This window comes from Suncus etruscus, chromosome 20 (genome assembly GCF_024139225.1).
Source record: "Suncus etruscus isolate mSunEtr1 chromosome 20, mSunEtr1.pri.cur, whole genome shotgun sequence".
NCBI lineage: Eukaryota > Metazoa > Chordata > Mammalia > Eulipotyphla > Soricidae > Suncus > Suncus etruscus.
The window spans coordinates 32,382,600-32,403,352 of record NC_064867.1 but is presented as its reverse complement, the minus strand read 5'-3'; the positions used below and the strand labels follow the sequence as shown (position 1 = coordinate 32,403,352).

Here is a 20,753-nt window from a genome sequence, read left to right as displayed (position 1 = left end):
CCATATGGTTCCCCGAGTCTGCCAGGAGCAATTTCTGAGTGTAGGGCCAGGAGTAGCCCCTGAGCATTGCCGAGTGTGACCCAACCCCCGCCCCCAATTTATAAAGCTGTTATGCTGCAATGTGGTATAGTCTTTTAAACAAACAAACAAACAAACAAACAAGACTATTTTCTGTGGGGAGAATTAAAAAAGTTAGAATATAAACTTTGTATGAGAATGCATATATTTGTCCCCCAAGAACTGAGCTTGGGGGCCCGGAGAGATAGCACAGCAGCGTTTGCCTTGCAAGCAGCCAATCCAGGACCAAAGGTGGTTGGTTCGAATCCCGGTGTCCCATATGGTCCCCCGTGCCTGCCAGGAGCTATTTCTGAGCAGACAGCCAGGAGTAACCCCTGAGCACTGCCGGGTGTGGCCCAAAAACCAAACAAACAAAAAAAAAAAGAACTGAGCTTGGAGTAATCCCTAAGCACCACCAGATATGGTCCAAATACCATCTCCCTAAAATGAATAGAAAAGAAAAATCTTCTCATACTAATTCTATCATTGTTTTCATTACAACCACTATTGTTTAATAATCACCAAAAAAAAGAGTAATGGCATTTTATGTATCAAACTCTTCATATGCATTACTATAGCACTCTTCAATCACTTCACACCTGTAGATCTGTCCTGAAGATGTGTGCATGGCCTGGCACTGATAACCAAGGCTTTTGATCTTCATCCACCTGTGAACAGGCACCTGTCACAGATCAGTAGTTGAAGATAACTGCAAAGCTTCATTTAATCATCCAAATGCCCTGCAATTTTATTTATAATTTCATTTTAATTAATTCTGGAAACCCGCCCTCACTATGCTGGAGAGCGTAGGGGCCACTCCTGGTGTTCCTTGACCTAGTGTGTTAGGCCCAAGAATTAGGTGCCTCAGAGGTAGAGCGGCTGACCCGGGACGGACCCGGATTTGACCCCCAGCATCCCATATGGTCCCTCAAGCCTGCCAGGAGTGATTTCTAGTGCTGCTGAGTGTGGCCCCAAAACAAAAACAAACAAAAAGAAGTAATTGCCTGGGTTCACTTCTGTGGTGGTGCTGCTCAGGCCTGGAAGTTCTGGGGCAATGATTGAAAATCACTGCTGCTGGGAATCAAACACACGCTAGGCACAAACTCTAACCCTTAGAATTATCACCCTCTCTCTCTTAGCTTTTTTGTTTTGGGGCACATGGGTGATGCTGGGGCAATTGTGGAGTACTGGGGATTGAGCCTGGGCCTCACAAAGCACACACTCCAGCCCTTTGTATTATCTCACCACCCCAGTCCTACTTTATTTTCAGTCTTTTTTGTTTTGGAAGGGAGCAGAGTGGTTTGGGCATACCTGGTGGTGCTTAGGGCTCAACTCTTAGCAGTACTAGAGACAATATGCAGCAATAAGAATCAAATTGGAAAAAAAAAAAAAAAAAAGAAACAAATTGGAGTTGTCCTCTGTACTCGCTCTCTAACTTCTAGCTACATTTAGAAACTTTATTAGGGACATTATTTGCAATACTGCTAATGATAGCATATATATTTCATGTATTTCTGCTTTCTTAAAACAATTCTTTCCCTGCATTTCGTAATTTGTAAGCTGGGCTATATAGTCAGTACTTTCAATAAAAGCCTCATCAGTTGCATTGAAAAACTGTGCACTTGTAATAACATCAAAATATAACTCGGAAGAGTTTCCTTGAAAAGGGCTGAAGCAAAAGTATAGTAGGTAGGGTGCTTGCCTTGCATGTGGCAGCAAGTTTAGTAGGTAGGGTGTTTGCCTTGCATATGACCCCTAGCACCTCCAGAAGTAATTCCTGAGTACAGAGTCAGGAGTAACCCCTAAGCATTGGGTATGGTCCAAATCCAAAAGATTTTCCTTGAAATAATCCAAGTTTCCAGATAAGTCAATTTGTCTGACATTGTAGCTCAAGTTAGATTCTTACACTGCCAAAAATATATTAAAATCTTCTTAAGATCTGGGAAATTAGTGGTGGGAATGTTGCACTGGTGAAGGGGGTATTCTTTACATGACTGTAATCATATAACTATAATCATATTTGTAATCACGGTGTTTAAATAAAGATAATTTAAAAAAAATCTTCCAATATCACCCTGTTAATTTTAACACTATATCAAGAGGTCAGAGTCAACTTCAGGAGTATGGCAGAAAAAGTTTATTGTGGGTATTAAAAAATAATCAAGTAATTTGGGTACTGGTGAGATAGTTCAAAGGTTTAAGCAAATGTTTTGCATGTGAGAAGTCTGGGTTTGAATCATGGCCTTAACTTGCCCAAACTCCTCAAAGGAACACCAAGAATAATCCCTGAATACAGAGCTGTGTGTGGTAGTTCCCCAACTACAAAAGTAAAAACCAGATATTTAAAAATATTTATACTTATTTCTGGAGCTGGAGCACAGTGGTAGGGCATTTGCCTTGCATGCAGCAGATCCGGGACTAACCTAGGTCTGATCCTCAGCATCCATATGTTCCTCTGACCTATCAGGAGTGATTTCTTGAGTGCAGAGCCAAGAGTAATCCCTGAGCACTACCAGGGATGGCCTTACAACCAAAAAACCAAACCAAAACGAAACTCCAATAAGTAAATAAATAAAATTTATACTGATTTCTTTAATTTTTTTAGGGGCCACACCTAACAGTACACAGGGTTTTACTCCTAGGGCTTACTCCTGGTTCTGTGCTCAGAGATCACTCCTGGGGATGCTCAGGGGAATATATGTGGTGCCGCCAGAGAGTAACCTTAGGTCAGCTATGTGGAAGGCAAGTGTACTGTATTATCACTCCAGCCCACAAAATTCAGGTAATTTAAAGTGAAGACAATCTTTTTAACTTCATTTTCTAAAGATCATATATGCTAAGTAACATGATGTGTTATTTCTTTATATTACCATGGTTTCTATTTATTGAATATTTACTATGCAATCTTGGCAAATTCTCAGTTTATAGTTTTATACATATTCAACATAGTTCTCATAAAGACTTACAAGGAAACTGTGACTACTTCAACACACTTTCCCAAGGGAACAGAAATAATGTGTAATCAGTCAGTCATTTGAACCTAGGTTTTTCAGCTTATAAAGACTGTCTGTGCTTTTAATTACTTTTATTTTATCAAAAATGATGGTTAAACTTTGTTAGTTGTTTAGAGCACAGCAAAAAAAAAAACCCTAAACTATTATTCCATATTTTGTAAATTCGAGAGATTTTTCAATTATCATATAATAATGAGGTATTAATTCCTTAGTAAACATGTATTTCATTGTCAACTGTTAAATCAGATTAAACTATATCTCCTGGTAATAGCTATTGATGCTGGAGGTGGTGCAATCTAACAGGAAAATTAATTTCCTAAAATTACAAAGACAAAAAGACAAAGAGAAAGAAAACTTCCCAATAGTTTCAAACATGCATGCATATTGTTTCTAAACTCACTCTTGTCTTGGGCTTGCATGATGAAATGACAAAACATTTTGTTGTCATATCCTGCACACCAACCCCAGCCCTTCTCTTGCGGGATCATCATCAGCAGACACCAACAGCTTCTCACAACCATGCTAAAGCTGAGCACTTCATTCTTGGCACAGCTTCTGCCCACAGTAATTCCACACTTCTCTCTGCCTAGTTGTTTCCACAAAAATCCTCATCCTCATTCTCCCTCTTCAGAGCAAATGCCCTATTGGGAAACTGTCTACCATTGTGTGTAGCCTCTAGGGTAGGTTGCCAGACATTCTGGATCCTAAGGGTTTTAGCCTCTCTCTCTCTTTTTCCATTTCAGCCACACAGAACATGTTCTTGCTACAGAGCAATAGAGCCGAACCTCTAAAAGGAAATGTTTGGCCTATGTTTCAAAATACTTGAAAGAAATAGTTAAAAAAATTGGGAAAATTAAAAAATTAAAAAATTTTGGGAAAGTTAGTAAATATGCATGTAGTATCTAAAACTTCTTATTGGTAAGATAAGGATTAATTATTACTATGTAAATAATATCAAGTACTACCAAAAATTTGATACTAATGGACTTGATAACAAAGCAATCATATTTTCATTCTGCTCATTTATGCATTTGTTTATAGGTATTTTCCCAAGAACAGTGGGACCACACCTGGCAGTGTCCCCACTCTTGGCTCAGTGCTTGGCGTGTGGGTGGGGTGAACAGTAACTGAACCCAGGGCTCTGAATACAAAGTATGTGCAAAGCCCTCTCAGCCACCTCCTGAACCCAGGAGATCAAAAAAAAAAAAAAATTTAGAAAGCATGACTAGCATTTTAAAAGGAAATGTGTCATCTCCTTAAAATCATGCACAAAGGTCAAATCAAAATGGATTAAAGATCTTGCTATCAGACCTGAAACCATAAGAGGAAATCATAGAGAAAAATTTTGTAGGCATGACATTGAAGCTTAAGGCATCTTCAAGGATGAAACACTACTGGTCAAGTAAGTGGAAGCAAAGATAAACAAAAGGGACTACTTAAACTCAGAAGCTTCTGCACTTGAAATAGTGACTAGGATACAAAGGCTACAAGGGAATAGAAGTTTTCATCCAATACCTATTAGATAAGGGGTTAATATCTAAGATAAACAAGCCACTGATTGAACTTTGCAAGAAAAAGAAAAAACTAACCCCATCAAAAAAAATGGGGAGAAGAAATGAACAAATATTTCTTCAGAGAAGAAATACAGATGGCCAAAACACACACAAAAAATGTTCCTCATCACTAATCACCAGGGAGATAGATGCAAATCAAAACAACAATGAAGTATCATTTCACACCACAGACACTAGCACACATCACAAATAAACAAGAACAACTAGTGCTAGAGTAGATGTGGAAAGGGACTCTAATTCACTGCTGGTGGGAATACAGACTGGTCTAGCCTTTTATGGAAAACAATATGGACATTCCCCACATTCCAGCAAGACAGAAATTGAGCTTCCATATGCTCTCTCAATACCACTCCAGGGATATACCCCAGGAACACAAAAACACAACACAAAAATGCTCTCTGCACTCCTATGTTCATCACAGCACTATTTACAATAGCCAACAATCTGGAAACAAGCCAGGTTCCTGACAACAGATGAGCTGCTAAAGAAACTGTGGTATATCTACACAATGAAATGCAGCCAATGCAGCCATTAGGAAAAATGAAATCATGAAATTTGCTTATACATGGACGGACATTTAGACTATTTTGCTGAGTGAAATGAGTCAGAGGGAAAGGGATAGACAGAATAATCTCCCGCATTTGTGGGATATCAGGAAAACAAGAAATAATATGGTAATAGTAACTAGAGACAATTGAGACAAAAGTCAGGAGGTCCAATCTAGGGTAGAAAGCTCGCCAGAAAGAGTGGTGAGTGTAGCTAGAGTAGAGAAGGGTTTACTAGGACACTGGTAGTTGGAACTGATTACTCTAGATAAGAACTTGGCACTGAAAGTGGAGAAACTAACAATAAGGCATCTCCATTAACAATAGTGCAAATCGGGGCCGGAGAGATAGCACAGTGGTGTTTGCCTTGCAAGCAGCCGATCCAGGACCTAAGGTGGTTGGTTCAAATCCCAGTGTCCCATATGGTCCCCGTGCCTGCTATTTCTGAGCAGATAACCAGGAGTAACCCCTGAGCACCGCAGGGTGTGGCCCAAAAACAAAACAAACAAACAAAAAACCAAAAGGATAGTGCAAATCTCAGCATCAAAAAAGGAGGGAGGGAATGAGAGGGAAGAAGGTAAGGAAGGAGGGAGGAAAGGAGGGAGGGAGGGAGGGAGAGAGAGAGAAAGAGAGAGAAGCAAACTACTTGCCCTAGAGCTAGATGGGGGTTTGGGGGTGTGAGGAACTGGTGACAGGAAGGGTGCTCTGGTGAAAAGATGGTGTAGATTATATGACTGAAACTTAACAATGAACAATTTTGTAACCAAAGTGCTTAAATAAAGCAAATAAAAAATAAGGAATGAGTCAATATATGGAATATATGAAATCACATTTTTGCCAGCTTAAGGATTAGAAAAAAGAGCCATTTTATTATACTATACTGTAAAATAAATTCCCGTGTGCTGTATTTCTGACCCTAGGTGAATCGGTCTGAATTCAGCAGGGTAGCCATGAAGAATTAATCAACCAAGCCAGCTAGGAGAAATTAACAGAATCAGTTGGCTTCTCCTCTCCTGGTCCCTCTCTGCATGCCAAGCCAAACTGAAACCTCTTCTTTTACTAACCAGGAGGGGGAGGGCTGAGTGAGTGATGAAAGTACCTATATCAAACTACTCTAGTCTAGGTAGACATTTATCTATCAAAGGGATAGGTGAAAAAGAAAGAGGAAGTAGGGAGACTGAGTGGGCATGTGATCTAACACTATACATTTGGTTTGTTTTTGTTTGTTGTTGTTTTGTGTCACACCCGGCAATGCTCAAGGGTTACTCCTAGTTCTGTACTCAGGAATAATTTCTGGTAGTGCTCAGAGGACAATATGAGATGCACCAGAGTCTGAACCTGGGTTGACTGAATGAAAGGCAAGTACCCTACCCACTGTTCTATTCTATTGCTCTGGCCCTGTTCATCATCTTTTTAAAAGAAAGAACAATAGTAGCAAAGGTCTGTTGTTTTCAGCAGTATGTCAACAGCACTCTGTGGAGATAATGATTGAAAAAGCAGAGAAACAAGATCTGCTTCTTGGGACCCACAGTGATAGCACTGGGTAGGGCATTTGCCTTGCATGCAGCTAACCTGGGCTCAATACCTGGCATTCCCTGTGGCTCCTCAAGCCTGTCAGAAATAATTTCTGAGTGCAGAGCCAAGACTAACTCCTGACTGTTGCTGGGTATGGCCCCCAAACAAACAAACAAACAAAGCAAAAGCACTTATCTTAAATAAAAAAAAAAAAAAAGATCTGCTTCTTCCTTTCTTAGTCTCTCATCAACTTTGTAACTTTGAACAACTTCTAAAATCTATTTTAGTAACCTCATTAGTAAAGGACCCCCCCCCCTTTTCGGTTTCGGGTCACACCTGGCAGCGCTCAGGGGCTCTTGGCAGGATCAGGGAACCATCTGGGATGCTGGGATTCGAACCACCGCCCTTCTGCATGCAAGGCAAATGCCCTACCCCATGCTATCTCTCTGGCCCCCAGTAAAGCCTTTTTTATACCCCTTGTTCCTGGAACATTAACTACTTTTGCATATATGGGAAGAATTAGCAGGATATATTTACTTAACTTAAACAATATAAAAATCTACTTAAGTTTAGATCCAAGGAAGACCACCTGAATCCTGGTCCCTAAAAATTAATTCTCTATGACCCTGCTGTGAAGAGTGTGTCTATTGTACAGATACAGTACTAACATGAGAAATTATATCAGTCAGAAAGCTTTCCAGCATTCTCTGAGTGTACTATCGGTGAAATCTTTTTCTCTCAAACTTGAATCTGGGCTGTTAAAATTCAGTTATCACTCAACATCATTCATAATAATCACTGGCACAGAACTATTTGTGGTTGATTACAAGTATCCCTGAGATAAAAATTAAAATTTATTTTTAAAATTTAGCTTTAAAAATGAGCTATTTGAGGCTGGAGAGATAGCACAGCGGTAGGGCGTTGCCTTGCATGCAGGCGACCTGGGAGGGACCTGGTTTGATTCCAGGCATCCAATATGGTCCCCAGCCTGCCAGGAGCGATTTCTGAGTGCAGAGCTATGAGTGACCCCTGAGCGTCCCCAGGTGTGGTCCAAAAACCAATTAATTAATTAATCAATCAATAAAGTTTAAAATAGCTATTTACATTTGCGTGTATATGTTACACTCAAACAATGGTGGAGGAAAGCGAACACTTTGGTGAAGGGTGTGGTGTTGAAATGATTTATACAAGAAATTCTGCCATTAACAGAACATTAAAACATGCATAAAATTAAATTAGAAAAAGTTATTTGGGCCCAGGGAAATGTTTCAGTGTTAAAGAGCATGCCTTACACATGTGAGACTCTAGGTTCAATGCTCAGCAAACCACTTCTATTACCAAGTGTGACCTCACAAAGCACCAGTTGCAACTAGTAGGACAAGTGCATTTTTCCAGAACTCCAACGATGACAAAAATAGTTACTCGGGGGCCAGGGAGATAGTTCAAAGCCCTAGTGTGCATGCTTTGCAAGCTGGAGGGGCCAAGTCTTGCACAGTCTAGGAACACTGCTGGGAGCAACCTCTCAGAAACATGTCAAGAATAACCACTGCACACCACAGGATGTAGCCCTCAAACCAAAAATAAGAAAAGTCATTCATTACCAGAATCAACACCAGTGCCAGATCTATGCTCTTCTTAAAGGTTTCACATTGAATTAAATCTATCTCAATTTTTACATCACCTAGAAATCATTAAATGTTTATCTCTGAAATTAGCCATTAAAATGGTAAGCTCCAAATGTCTAAATAAAGTGAATTTAAAAGAAAATGTCTAAACACTATGCTCTACATTAGGAGCCAATTCCATCTCTTGCAAGAGGAGGGAGGGGAGAGGGAAAAGGAGGGAGAGAAAGGAAAAAGAAAAGATTAACTGAAGAATTTCTCCAAATCATATGTTACTAAGTGAAAAGTACCAAAATTTTAAATCAGATTGATTCCAGATTTTCTGTTCTTAATCTGTGCCAGTCTATTTTGTTTATTTGTGTTTTACTTCGATACATTCTTCAGATAAAGCTTATCAAAGACAATGCAGTTAAGCCTTTGTGATTGTTGTTGTGGCTTTTTTTGTTTTTGTTTTTGTTTTTTTTTGTTTTGTTGTTTTATGGGTAGTATGAGGCTACAGGAGTTGTCACAGTCTAGGAAAAGAAAAACACTGGATTTGTTTTCTGATTTTGTATGTAATGCTTCATGGGAATGTTAGCCAACTTCAGAGCTGGTGATGATCAAAGAGATAATTTTCATTTTAGGATTCTCTAAATTTTTCAATCTCAACTAAAAATTCCATGTTTTCTCCAATGAATATATAAGATAGTTTATCAAGTAGTTTTTTTTTTTTTAAATAACAAAGCTAGTATTTCTAGATGAAAACAAGTACTTTTAGGCTACTGCCCAATCCCATTAGTTAATGCATTCAGATGTCTACTTATATTGCCTCATCACATCAATTCTGTACCTGACCAGTTAGCTTTTTTGGTTACATCTTCCTTCCTTACTTTTTCTTCTGCAGCAAAGAAAATTAAATGGGAAAGTTGTGTCCTGGCAGGCACGGGGGACCCTATGGGACACCGGGATTCGAACCAATCACCGTTGGCCCTGGATCGGCTGCTTGCAAGGCAAACGCTGCTGTGCTATCTCTCTGGGCCCTTGGCGTTTTTTTTTTTTTTTTTTTGGGTTTTGGTATCTGTATTCTGAATGATTTCAATATGTGCAACAAAATACTGAAAAGCAACTGGTTGTAAAATGTAATTGTACTTCATTAATCATATTTCATGAATTATATTCAGAACTTAGTAAGATAAATGCTTGGCATTAGCCACACTTATTCTTCACAGATACCACTGGAATTAAAACACAAAGAAGACTTCTATAGGATGAGACAGCAAACTGCTCACCTATTCTTTTTTTTTCTTTTTTCTTTTTGGTTTTTGGGTCACACACTCACGTGTTACTCTTGGCTCTGTGCTCAGAAATAACTCCCGGCAGGCTCAGGGGACTTTAGGGGATGCTGGGGATCAAACCCAGGTCTGGCCCAGGTCAGCTGCATGCAAAGCAAAAAGCCCTACCGCTGTGCTATCGCTTCGGCCCCTCACCTTTATTTTTTAAATGAACCATCTAGCAGTGTGTATATGGGGATCTGGCATGGCTGCGTGTAAGGCAAGTAACTTACCCACTGTACTATCTCTCTAGCCACTAAAACTACATTTTTTTCTTTTTTGGTTTTTGGCTCAGGGTTATTCCTGGCTCTACGCTCAGAAATCACTCCTGGCAGGCTCGGGGGACCATATGGGATGCCAGGATTCAAACCACTGTCCTTCTGCAAACAAATCTTCCGCAAGGCAAACGCCCTACATCCATGCTATCTCTCTGGCTCCCAAACTACAATTTTTGTAATTTAGTAATTATCACCAGAGAGAGAAGCACCTTCCAGTCAACCCTGGACAGTGGAAGAAATAACTAGACAAGAGTTAGAGCAGGGGTCTCAAACTCGTGGCCCTCCATACAACATGTTGTGGCCCATGGCCAGCCTTCAAATATCACAGTATTCGAGATTATTCGCTTACTGAATAATGGCAATAAAAATCGCATTAGTAAGAAAAAAACCGCATTAAACACTCGCATACCCCGAGCAGTTCTGTTCGGGGTAGGCAAATGTTTAATGTGATTTTTTTCGATTTTTTTTCTTACTAATGCTATTTTTTATTGTGAATATTCGGTAAGCGAAATCCCTTATTCGGCCCTGCCTCACCCTGACTTAGCCTCCTGCGGCCCCCAGGTAAATTGAGTTTGAGACCCCTGAGTTAGAGTATCTCTACTGGAAACCAGGATGTCAACAAAATTTCATTAGGTCCTGGGATGCAGAAGTAAGACTGATAATGAATGAATTCATCTAGTATCTGTCCTCCTTTCACTCCTTCCTTTTTGAACAGATAATATTTGAAGGCTAAGTTTCCAAGAAAATAATGTATTTGGTTTAATAGTACCTATAGTCTCAAATAAAATGAATCTATCTCACAAGAGAAAATTAGGATAAGAAAAGAGCACTACTACTTATTAAAAGTATTTCTTTTCTGTGATGTCAGGTTTTGGAACCTAGGGTTGATATATACAAGGGCAGTGCTAACCTAGACTATTCTCCTGGCTTTAGTTGAAGCATTTTTATTTACACATTCAGGAAAGCCAGGCAAGTAGGGTTCCTTCATCTGTAACATAAGGAGCTGGATTATCTCTAAAATTTCTTCTACCTCTGAGAGATTATTACTTGTTCTTTAATTCTCTAGAAAGCAATCATCAAGTGCTTAAGTGTGACCTGCTTGAGGCTTGTCAGCAGGGTAGAATCCCAACTCATGCCTACATTTACTGGGACAATTAACAGAGAATAAAACATGGCTCTGATCTCACAAGGTTCACAGTCCAAAAAGGAAGAAAAGACAAGTAACCAGTAATGAATGTAGAAGTTTTGGCTAGAGTCAGGAAGACAAGAGGGTAAAATTTTACAAGTCAGGAATTCTGTTCTTTCTTTTTTTTTTTTTCCAATAATGTCTTTAGTTAAACACCATGATTACAAATATGATTGTAGTTGGGTTTTAGTCACACAAAGAATACCCCCCTTCACCAGTGTAACATTCTTTCAAATTGTTCTTTCTTCCAAATTTTCCACATCTCTTCCGAATCTGATCATCTCAAGACACATGTAGGTCAGACCTTGCGGGTTTCTTTCCTTATACTAACATTAGGATATCACAAAGTTTTACATTTGAACTCTTGGACCACTCCATATCTATTCTAAAGATGCAAAAGAGGAAAAGATCTGAAATTTTTGTTTTGTTTTATTTTGGGGTCACATCTGGTGATGCTCAGATCTTATTCCTGGCTCCGTTTTCGGGGATCTCTCCTGGTGGGGTTCGAAGGACTATGGAGGGCAAATGTCCTAACCACTGTAGTATCACTCTGGTCCCTTTCTAAACTACTGAGGGATACCACCTCAAGTTTCATTCCTCCAAAAATTACCTTTTTTGGTTTCAGTACAGACATGGAAGTTTGGGGGAAAAAAAACACAAAAACTTCTTTAATTTTTAAAATACTAGATTGGTTAGAAAACCCAAGATTCACAGTTCAAATAAATTTTATGCTTTTATTAATTACTTGATTATTCCCATGAGAATAATTTTTTTGCCTGTTTTAATAAATAAAACCAAAGTAAAAGTAAAAAAACTTAAAAAAAATAAAGCTAAGCTGAAAGAACTGAATCCTCATATATACTAGAGAAAAAAATGTCAGAATAATTCTTACTAAAATTCCAATGGGAACATGAAATTAAAATATGAATAGGAACGTTTTACTATAGGAACTCTTTTATTTTGCATACCAAGCAATCCAGCCACCAACCCAAATGTCACCTTCCTACCAGCATACACTACATACCATTGATTTCCCTCTAATTGTTGCCTGAACTCTAGTGATCAAGGCTCCAGCAATTTTCTGGCCAAAGGAAAATTATTTTTCTTGCTTCTCTTTTGTTCTTCTCTTAACAAACTCCTATTTCTTTTGTCCAGACCATGTGGGCAGCAGGGCTTTTGCCTTCTGCTAATCATACATGCTTAGCAAGCAAAAAAGTAAACAAGACACATTCTTTTAAACTGAAATGTTCTAAAAGCAAAGTGATGCATTTAGTTTCTGAATATTCTCAGAAAGAAAGTCTGGATAGTAGTGTATTAATAGACTGGGTCTGAAACAGAAAATAACCCGTATTTTTTGCCAAACTGGAAAATGGAAATAAAACCATATCCTCAAATTTGGAAGGTAAATGCTCTACCACTGAGCAACATCCATGGTTCCCCAACTCAAAATTTTGAACAGAGTAAAGCTTCCATTTAACATTAAGGCCGGAATAAAAAGCGAGTAGTAAGTAAAGGAGAAGTCCTAAACACGATTTTATCACTATAAAATTGCACTAGTGTGTGAATAAGAAGATTATTAGTTTGATGAAAACAAACTAAGATATAATTTAGCCTTCAGTATAAGTGGAATTTTATAATATATGATACACTTGTGGAACAGCATAAGTGCTGAAAGTATACTATTTTATCAAGGCAGCAGTCTCCATTTAAAGAAAACTTACTCCATCCTCTGAGAACCAGAGGTGGCATAGTGGGTAGGGTGCTTGTCTTGCACAGCTAACATGGGTTCAATCCCTGGCACTCCATATGGTCTCCTGAGCACCACCAGGAGTGATACTTAACTGCTGAGCCAGGATTAGGCCCTGACTACCATTGGGCGTAGTTCAAAAGCAAAAGCAAAAACAAATAAGAATAAAAAAACAGTACTACCCTCCTGAGCACCTCAGGGGTTGCCCAGGCAATCTCTGGTACTGCAGGGACTGAGAAGGACAGAATCCTTGGGCCTGAAATTGAAATGAAGGCCCAGTGGACTGAGAATTGCTGGAAGGAGCACAGGCCACCTGAGCACAGCACTGTAGAGCCTCCACCACCAAATAAAAATTCCATTACATCTGAGCACTGTTGTGAGTTGTTTTCTTCATGGCTCCTGAACAGAACAGTATCACCAGAATGAATGCCATATTTATCAAGTCTGTAACTTTAGGCACTGCCAGGAATGGTTCCAGAACACTGCTTGGGAAGATACTACCAAGAACAATTGTGGTGGCACTCCTGAACCGCTAAGAACAAAATTTTGTTACTATAACTGTGTACCAGAGCAATAGTACAGTGGCAGGACACCTGCCTTGTATGAGGCCAACACAGGTTCAATCCCTGGCCCTCCATATGGTCCTCCAAGCATTAGCCAGAGTAATCCCTGACTATAGAACCATGAGTAACTCTTGAACACTGCCAGTTGTGGGTCAAAAATTCCTACAACAGCTATGTCTTAACAGGGACTATCCCTACCAACTCTGTCCTTACAATTTTAGCCAATCAATGGGTGTATTTTTCTTCTAAGAATTCAGCAACGAATCATTGTAACTTAATGTGCCAATTTACTCAGAACTCAATGGCTTCTGACAGATACACATTATTGTAACTGCCAAACATCAAATCAATTAAGAGTGATTATGTAGGGGCCAAAGGGATAGCACAGCACTAGGGTGTTTGCCTTGCACGCAGCCAATTGTCTGATCCTGGTGTCCCATATGGTCCTCGGAGCCAGGAGTGATTTCTGAGTGCACAGCCAGGAGTAACTCCTGAGCATCACCGAGTGTGTGGCCCAAAAACCAAAAAAAAAAAAAAAAAAAAAGTGATTATGTGCTCTCACGTGAGACAGTAGCAGAAATACTGAGATGTATTTCCAGTTTTGAACTCCCTGCCAGATTTACTTTTAAGGCATCACTACAAAATTAAAAGAATTCTAGTATTTTTGTATTTATTTTCCAAATAGGTGAAAAGCTGAAGAAGTTTTCCTCATTCTGGAAACTAGTGACTTAGTGCTTCAGCCTTCATGTACTTCATTCACGAGCTCAAATTCCTTGTAGACGTCTCACATGCATCATACAATCCTGCCAGCTCCACTATTTGCTCATTGGCAGCTAAACGGTCCATGGTCTCAGCAGCAATTTCTAGGAGGAGAGCCTGTTGTCTGTGAGCACCACAAAGAGGGGTGTAAAACTTTGCAAGCACAATTAAGGAGATATAAGAGCTACAGTCAAGAAGTGTGATTCCTGGCATTGTGTCAATACTCAGTGACCACTGATAAACACAACCATAACTTGTGTGCCTCAACTAAAGATAAGCCTAAGTCTTGGCAAGCACACACGCAAACATGGCAACCAAAGACAGGCAAACTCAGTGAGCACCAAGGCCTAGTGTGTAAGCACCACAACCTGATGTACAACCCTAGGCAAGCACTAGAGCTAAAATGTGCAATCACCACAGTCATATGCGTAGTTGCTGGTCACTGCTAAAATATCAATGAAGAAAGTGGGAGAAGGGGAGAGAATATTTTTTAATAAATAAAAGGGTTTTTTTTTTGTGGGGGGGGTCACACCCGGCTCAGAGGTTACTTCTGGCTCTATGCTCAGAAATCGCCCCTGGCAGGCCAGGGGAACCATATGGGATGCCTGGATTCGAACCACCGTCCTTCTGCATGCAAGGCAAACTCCTTACCTCCATGCTATCTCTCTGGCCTCAGTAAATAAAATTTTTAATTGAGTCACTGTTACTTTCAATTATTTACAGTCACTAAGTTGTTCATGACTGAGTTTAGTCATACAATTAACAACCTCTCACCAGTAGACATTTCCTGCTACCAGTGTCCCCTGCTTGCCTCTGTGGATATTTTTCTTCCCAGGGAGAGCATATTTCTAAAACGTTAAAAGACAGGAGGACCAGGGCGATATAGTCCAGTGGATAGGGTGATTTCCTTGCACACAACTGATCCGGGTTCAATCTAGGTTCAATTTCCAGCATCTCAAATGGTCCTCAGAGTCCTGCCAAGAGTAATTCTTGAGTGTAGAGCCAGGAGTAATCCCTGAGCATCTCTGAGTGTGGACCAAAAACAAACAAAAAGATTAAAGGAGTTACATTTTCCTTAAGTCCCATAAGGCAATGTTCTGGGTCTTTCATAACATTCACCACTAGTTCCAGGTTGGCACTAAAAATAATCTCTCAAATGTGACTTTTTTGTTTGTTGTTTGCTTCCCAAGTGGTATGCAGGAGGCCTGGGGAGGTGGGGGCAAGAACCCTCCTGGAGATTCTCCGCTAAGTGGCCAGCAGTTCAAGGTGATGATCTGGGATGTAGTGCAGCTTGAGCCTGATAGGTCACCTTGGCAGAGTCTCCCACAATGGGCTGTGCAGTGATTCTTGGGGGAGGGAGGTCAAATGATGTTTAGCATCAAATTGAGTTCAGCTACACAAATTCACCCTACCTCTGTACTGTGAGGTTCCATAGTGTCACTTTTTTTTTTTTTTTTTTGGTTTTTGGGTCACAACCGGCATTGCTCAGGGGTTACTCCTGGCTGTCTGCTCAGAAATATAGCTCCTGGCAGGCACGGGGGACCATATGGGACACCGGGATTCAAACCAACCACCTTTGATTCTGGATCGGCTGCTTGCAAGGCAAACACCACTGTGCTATCTCTCCGGGCCCCATAGTGTCACTTTTAACCAAATAAATATTTATTTGTTGTTATTGCTGTTGTTTGGGGGCCACACCCAGTGACACTCAGGGGTTACTCCTGAGTAACCTGGCTTTGGGGGACCATATGGGATGCTGGGGACTGAACCGAGGTGTGTCCTAGGTCAGCTGCATGCAAGGCAAACACCCTACTGCTTAGTTATCGCTCTAGCCCCTGCATATATGTAATTTGGGGGGGGGGGTGTCACACCCGGCATCGCTCAGGGGTTACTCCTGGCTCTATGCTCAGAAATCGCCCCTGGCAGGCACAGGGAACGATATGGGATGCCGGGATTTGAACCACCATCCTTCTGCATGAAAGGGAAATACCTTACCTCCATGCTATCTCTCCGGCCTGCATATACGTATTTTTAAAAACCTGTTCCGTCAGTCCTAGTCTTTCAAGCCATATAGAGTTTTGGTTTTGGGGGAAGGGGGTACACTCAACTGTGCTCAGTAATCACTCCTGGCACTGCTCAGGGAACCACATACAGGAATCAAACCCAAGTTAGTCGCATGCAAGGCAAGTGCCATACCCAGTGTACTATTTCTCCAACTCATCCAATTTTCTTGGACTTGTAAATACAGCAAACACTAACTATAGGTGGCGACTTAGATTAATTATATTTTAAATTCAGCTCTACAGTCACAAGAGCGATAATTCATGTGCCAACAGCCACATGTGGCTAGTCTCTGATACATTGGACATACATTCAGACACAAATGTATTTCCGCTCCCTGTAACAAGGTTTATTGAAGCAGCTGCAACCTTACATAAAACCTCTTAGTGCACTTTTACACAATGGTTTTCTTCTTTTCAAGAAAATGGGCTTTCAGAGACAGAGAGAGGGGGCCTCAGAGGCTGAGCACATGCTCTACATGAAGGAAACCAGGCATTGTACGGTCTTTTGAGTACTATCAAAAGTAACCCCTAGCACAGTGCTGGGACTAGCCCTAATTATCATCAGATGGAACCCAAAACAAAACAAACAAACAAAAAAAATAAAACAAACATAGACTAACCTACTAACCAAACCTTTCTTTTAAAAAAAAAAAATTTCCCTTTGAATGGGGACACAAATCCAGCAGTGTTCAGGGATCACACCTGGCTCTGCACTCAGGGATTTACTCTTACAAGGGGTTGGAGCACTAAGCACGGTGCCAGGGATTACACCTTGGTTGGCGGCACGCAAAGCAAGTGCCCTGCCTTCCGTACTATCACTCTGGTCTTTATAACCAAACCAGTCTGAAATCACTCTCCTGATATCTAAAGGCTTTCCTTTAGACTCGGTTTATCAAACAAATTTCTTTTTATACATTTTCTTTTTCAATACATATTCTGCTGGAAAACTTATTTTCATGGATCATGTTGGACACTAACTCTCTCTACAATGTTCATTAAATAAACAGTATGAACCACTTGATGCTATGGGATGTTGCAAAGAAGAAACAATAATGTTTGAGTCCTTTGTCTCCTCTCCCTGGCTCTGCCCATCAATATTTCAAAGATTTTCAAGTTCTCCTTGCTTAAGGTTCTGAGACCTCTTTATGCACTCAGGGCCCTGATAGCATAAATTTTGATACAATTTAATATAACTCAGATTTGTGTTTTTTCATACTTTTACTTTAAAAAAATTTTAAGTTGCTCAAGGAATGTAAAATTTACCACCAAAACAGTAGATATTTCTGTTGTTTGTTGAATTTAACTAAAATCAAAAAGCCAAAATAGGGGCTGGAGTGATAGTAAAATAGGTAGGGTGCTTGCCTTGCAAGTGACTGACTCAGGTTTGAACCCCAGCACTTAGCATGGTTCCCTAAGCACAGAGCCAGGAGTAAACCTCTGAGCACACTGGATATGGCCCTCAAGCAAACAAAAGGTTAAAAGAGTACAGTGGGGAAAGGTACTTGCTCTACATGCAACAAGCTCCAATTTGATCTCTGGCACCATATTTGATCTCTGCTCCTGCCCTGGTACTGCCAGGAGACATCCCTGAGTAAGCTGTGGGAACCATCAAGTGTAGTCCCAAAGCAAATAAATATAGGTCTTAAAAAAACGCCCAAACCTTGTGTAAAAACATGAGTGTATTTTTGGGCGGGTGAAGGTGGGGGTGTGGGCTACGTAGTGACAAAGTTAAAAGCATATACACAGTGCTCGCTTCGGCAGCACATATAGTAAAATTGGAATGACACAGAGAAGATTAGCATGGCCCCTGCACAAGGCTGATACACAAATTCGTGAAGTGTTTCATATTTAAAAAACGAAACAAAACATATACACAATGGAATACTATGCAGTTGTCAGGAAAAATGAAGTTAAAAGTTTTCCTATACATGGATGGACATGGAAACTATTATGCTGAGTGAAATAAGTCAGAGGAAGAGAGAGAGAGAGACACAGAATAGTCTCACTCATCTATGGGATTTAAGATAAACAAAAGACATTATTGTAATAATACCCGGAGACAACAGAGATGAGGGCTGGAAGGACCGGCCACAATATCGATCTTACCACAAAGAGTGGTGAGTGCAGTTAGAGAAATAACTACACTAGCAACTATCATGACAATGGTAGTGAGTGAGATAAGTAGTATTCCTGTCTTAAATATAAGCAGGTGTGGGGGAGGAGGGGAATGAGTGCACTGGTGGTGGGAATGTTGCACTGGTGAAGGGGGTATTCATTTTTTTTATGACTGAAACCCAACTACAAACATGTTTGCCATCACGGTGCTTAAATAAAGATATTATTTAAGATAAAGGGTTTTAAGAAAAAGAAAAAAACGGTGTAGAGCAGCTTTTTTTCTGGTTCCCAAGCGTAAGTCAAAATATAGGGAGCTAGGAGACACAGCCATAAATATCTCAGGAAATCACACGGAGTAGATAAGGCACAGTGCTTTAGACTCCAGGATATCACAGCAGGTTTCCAATCAGTTGAGACAAGGTCCAGATGTTAACTTGCGAAAGTCATCAACAGAATGTAGGTACCATTTGAACAATAAGAAACTCTCCCTGATAAAAAGTTTGGTTTTTAACTCTGGATCTCTTATTTGCCTTTTCTTTGCAAGTGCCCTATTTCCTAGTAAACTTCTTAGAGCCACATGCATTCAGTGGAATCTTACAAACCCAAGCACCACTCATCACTCCCAACAATAAACGCCTTGAGTCTTTAATAAAAAAATCAACCTAGTTCTAACCTTGATTTTTCTTGTTATTATTCATAAAAGAGGTGAACTATAAACTAGGCAAAGATAATTGGTTTGTTGTTGCTAGTTACATGCAGGGAAATGATAAATTCATTTCTAAAAGTTAAACATCAAAGGGCTGGACATAGTATTTGGAGGAAAAGTGGGTGGGTAATCTAAGGGCCAAGAAGCATGGTATCTTTGGGTCAGACCAATGAACTTCAGTGCTGAACTGAGAGGAGAGACTTATGGGTCCCCTGGGCATTGCTTGGAAAATTCCCCTCTTGCCCCACAAAGTTAACACCAAGATTTCTATTCAACAATAAAATGTAATGCTCAATGAAATTTTATATTCTTTTGTTTTGTTTTGTTTTGGGGTCACACCTGGCAGTGCTCAGGGGGACCATATGGAATACTGGTTTTTGGGCCACACCCGGTGACGCTCAGGGGTTACTCCTGGCTATGTGCTCAGAAGTCGCTCCTGGCTTTGGGGACCATATGGGAAACCGGGGGATCGAACCGTGGTCCATCCAAGGCTAGCGCAGGCAAGGCAGGCACCTTACCTCTAGCGCCACCGCCCAGCCCCCCTAATGTTCACTTTATAATAACATATAATATATGATAAATGAATATCTTATCAAATAAATCTATTAATATTATAGTTATTACTCACAACTGTATAAAAATTAGGTCTCTTGGTATATAATTTAGGCTATTTCCTCTAGTGCTTGCAATGTAAGCCATTTATCTGACTATTAAACCAGATGGGTTAGAGAGATAGTACAGCAAGTAAGGCAGTTTTCTCGCACATATCAGACCTGGGTTCCGTCTCTGGCACCATACAATTCCCTAAGCCCTGACAGAAGTGACCCCTAAATGCAGAGCCAGAAATAAGCCCTGAGCACCTCCAGGTGTGGCACAAAAAGATACATACATACATACATACATACATACATACATACATACATACATACATACATACATACATAAAAGAATTAAATCTGCTCACACACAAGGTATCATTTTATAATTTTATATTGGTAAGTAGGAGGAAGCAAGGCCTCCAAGATGATGCTCAAAGTACTCAGTGGTCACTGCTGGTGATACACAAGCCAATAAGGCTGTAAATTAGGATCTGAGGATGCAGTGCTGTTCTGACTTGCAGTGGCAGAGACTACCAGGACCACTACAGTGGTACTTTGGGACTTCCAGGACAACACCCTGCAATGATCTGAAGGTCACGAGGTGCCATGGATCAAAACCATGCAGGTTATATGCTGGTGTAGTCACTGTACTATCTCCAAGCCCCTATAATTTTATATTTCTAAGGGATTCTAGATACTACATTTCAGATTAGGAAAAACACTTCACAGAGGTCAAATGACTTGTCTTTAGTTATAGTCAGTAAAGGTTTATGCAATATCAGTGACAAATACATTTGGACTGTATTATAATTACATAATATTAATTATAGTGTATCAATTATAATATTATGACATAGTAAATGGAAAGCTATTAAGTTTATATTAAAATGCTATCTTTGGATTTTAAATGCACCGGCTTTAAGACTAATTTTCCTTAAACACCAAATTTTTAGCACTAAGACAAAATTAATGATCAATTTCTTTTTTTTTTTTTTTTTGGTTTTTGGGCCACACCCGGTGACGCTCAGGGGTTACTCCTGGCTATGCGCTCAGAAGTCGCTCCTGGCTTGGGGGACCATATGGGACGCCGGGGGATCGAA

General features: G+C 40.1%; 1 protein-coding gene and 1 non-coding gene across 2 annotated transcripts in view; one reads left to right on the top strand and one right to left on the bottom strand.

Annotated features, from left to right (window-relative positions):
* TMCC1 (transmembrane and coiled-coil domain family 1) overlaps positions 1-20,753 on the bottom strand; it is a 129,525-nt gene that overhangs the window by 67,290 nt on the left and 41,482 nt on the right. The window lies entirely within an intron of this gene.
* Positions 17,979-18,085, top strand: LOC125998328 (U6 spliceosomal RNA). Its single transcript, XR_007491918.1, has one exon. It is a non-coding gene; the product is annotated as a U6 spliceosomal RNA (small nuclear RNA).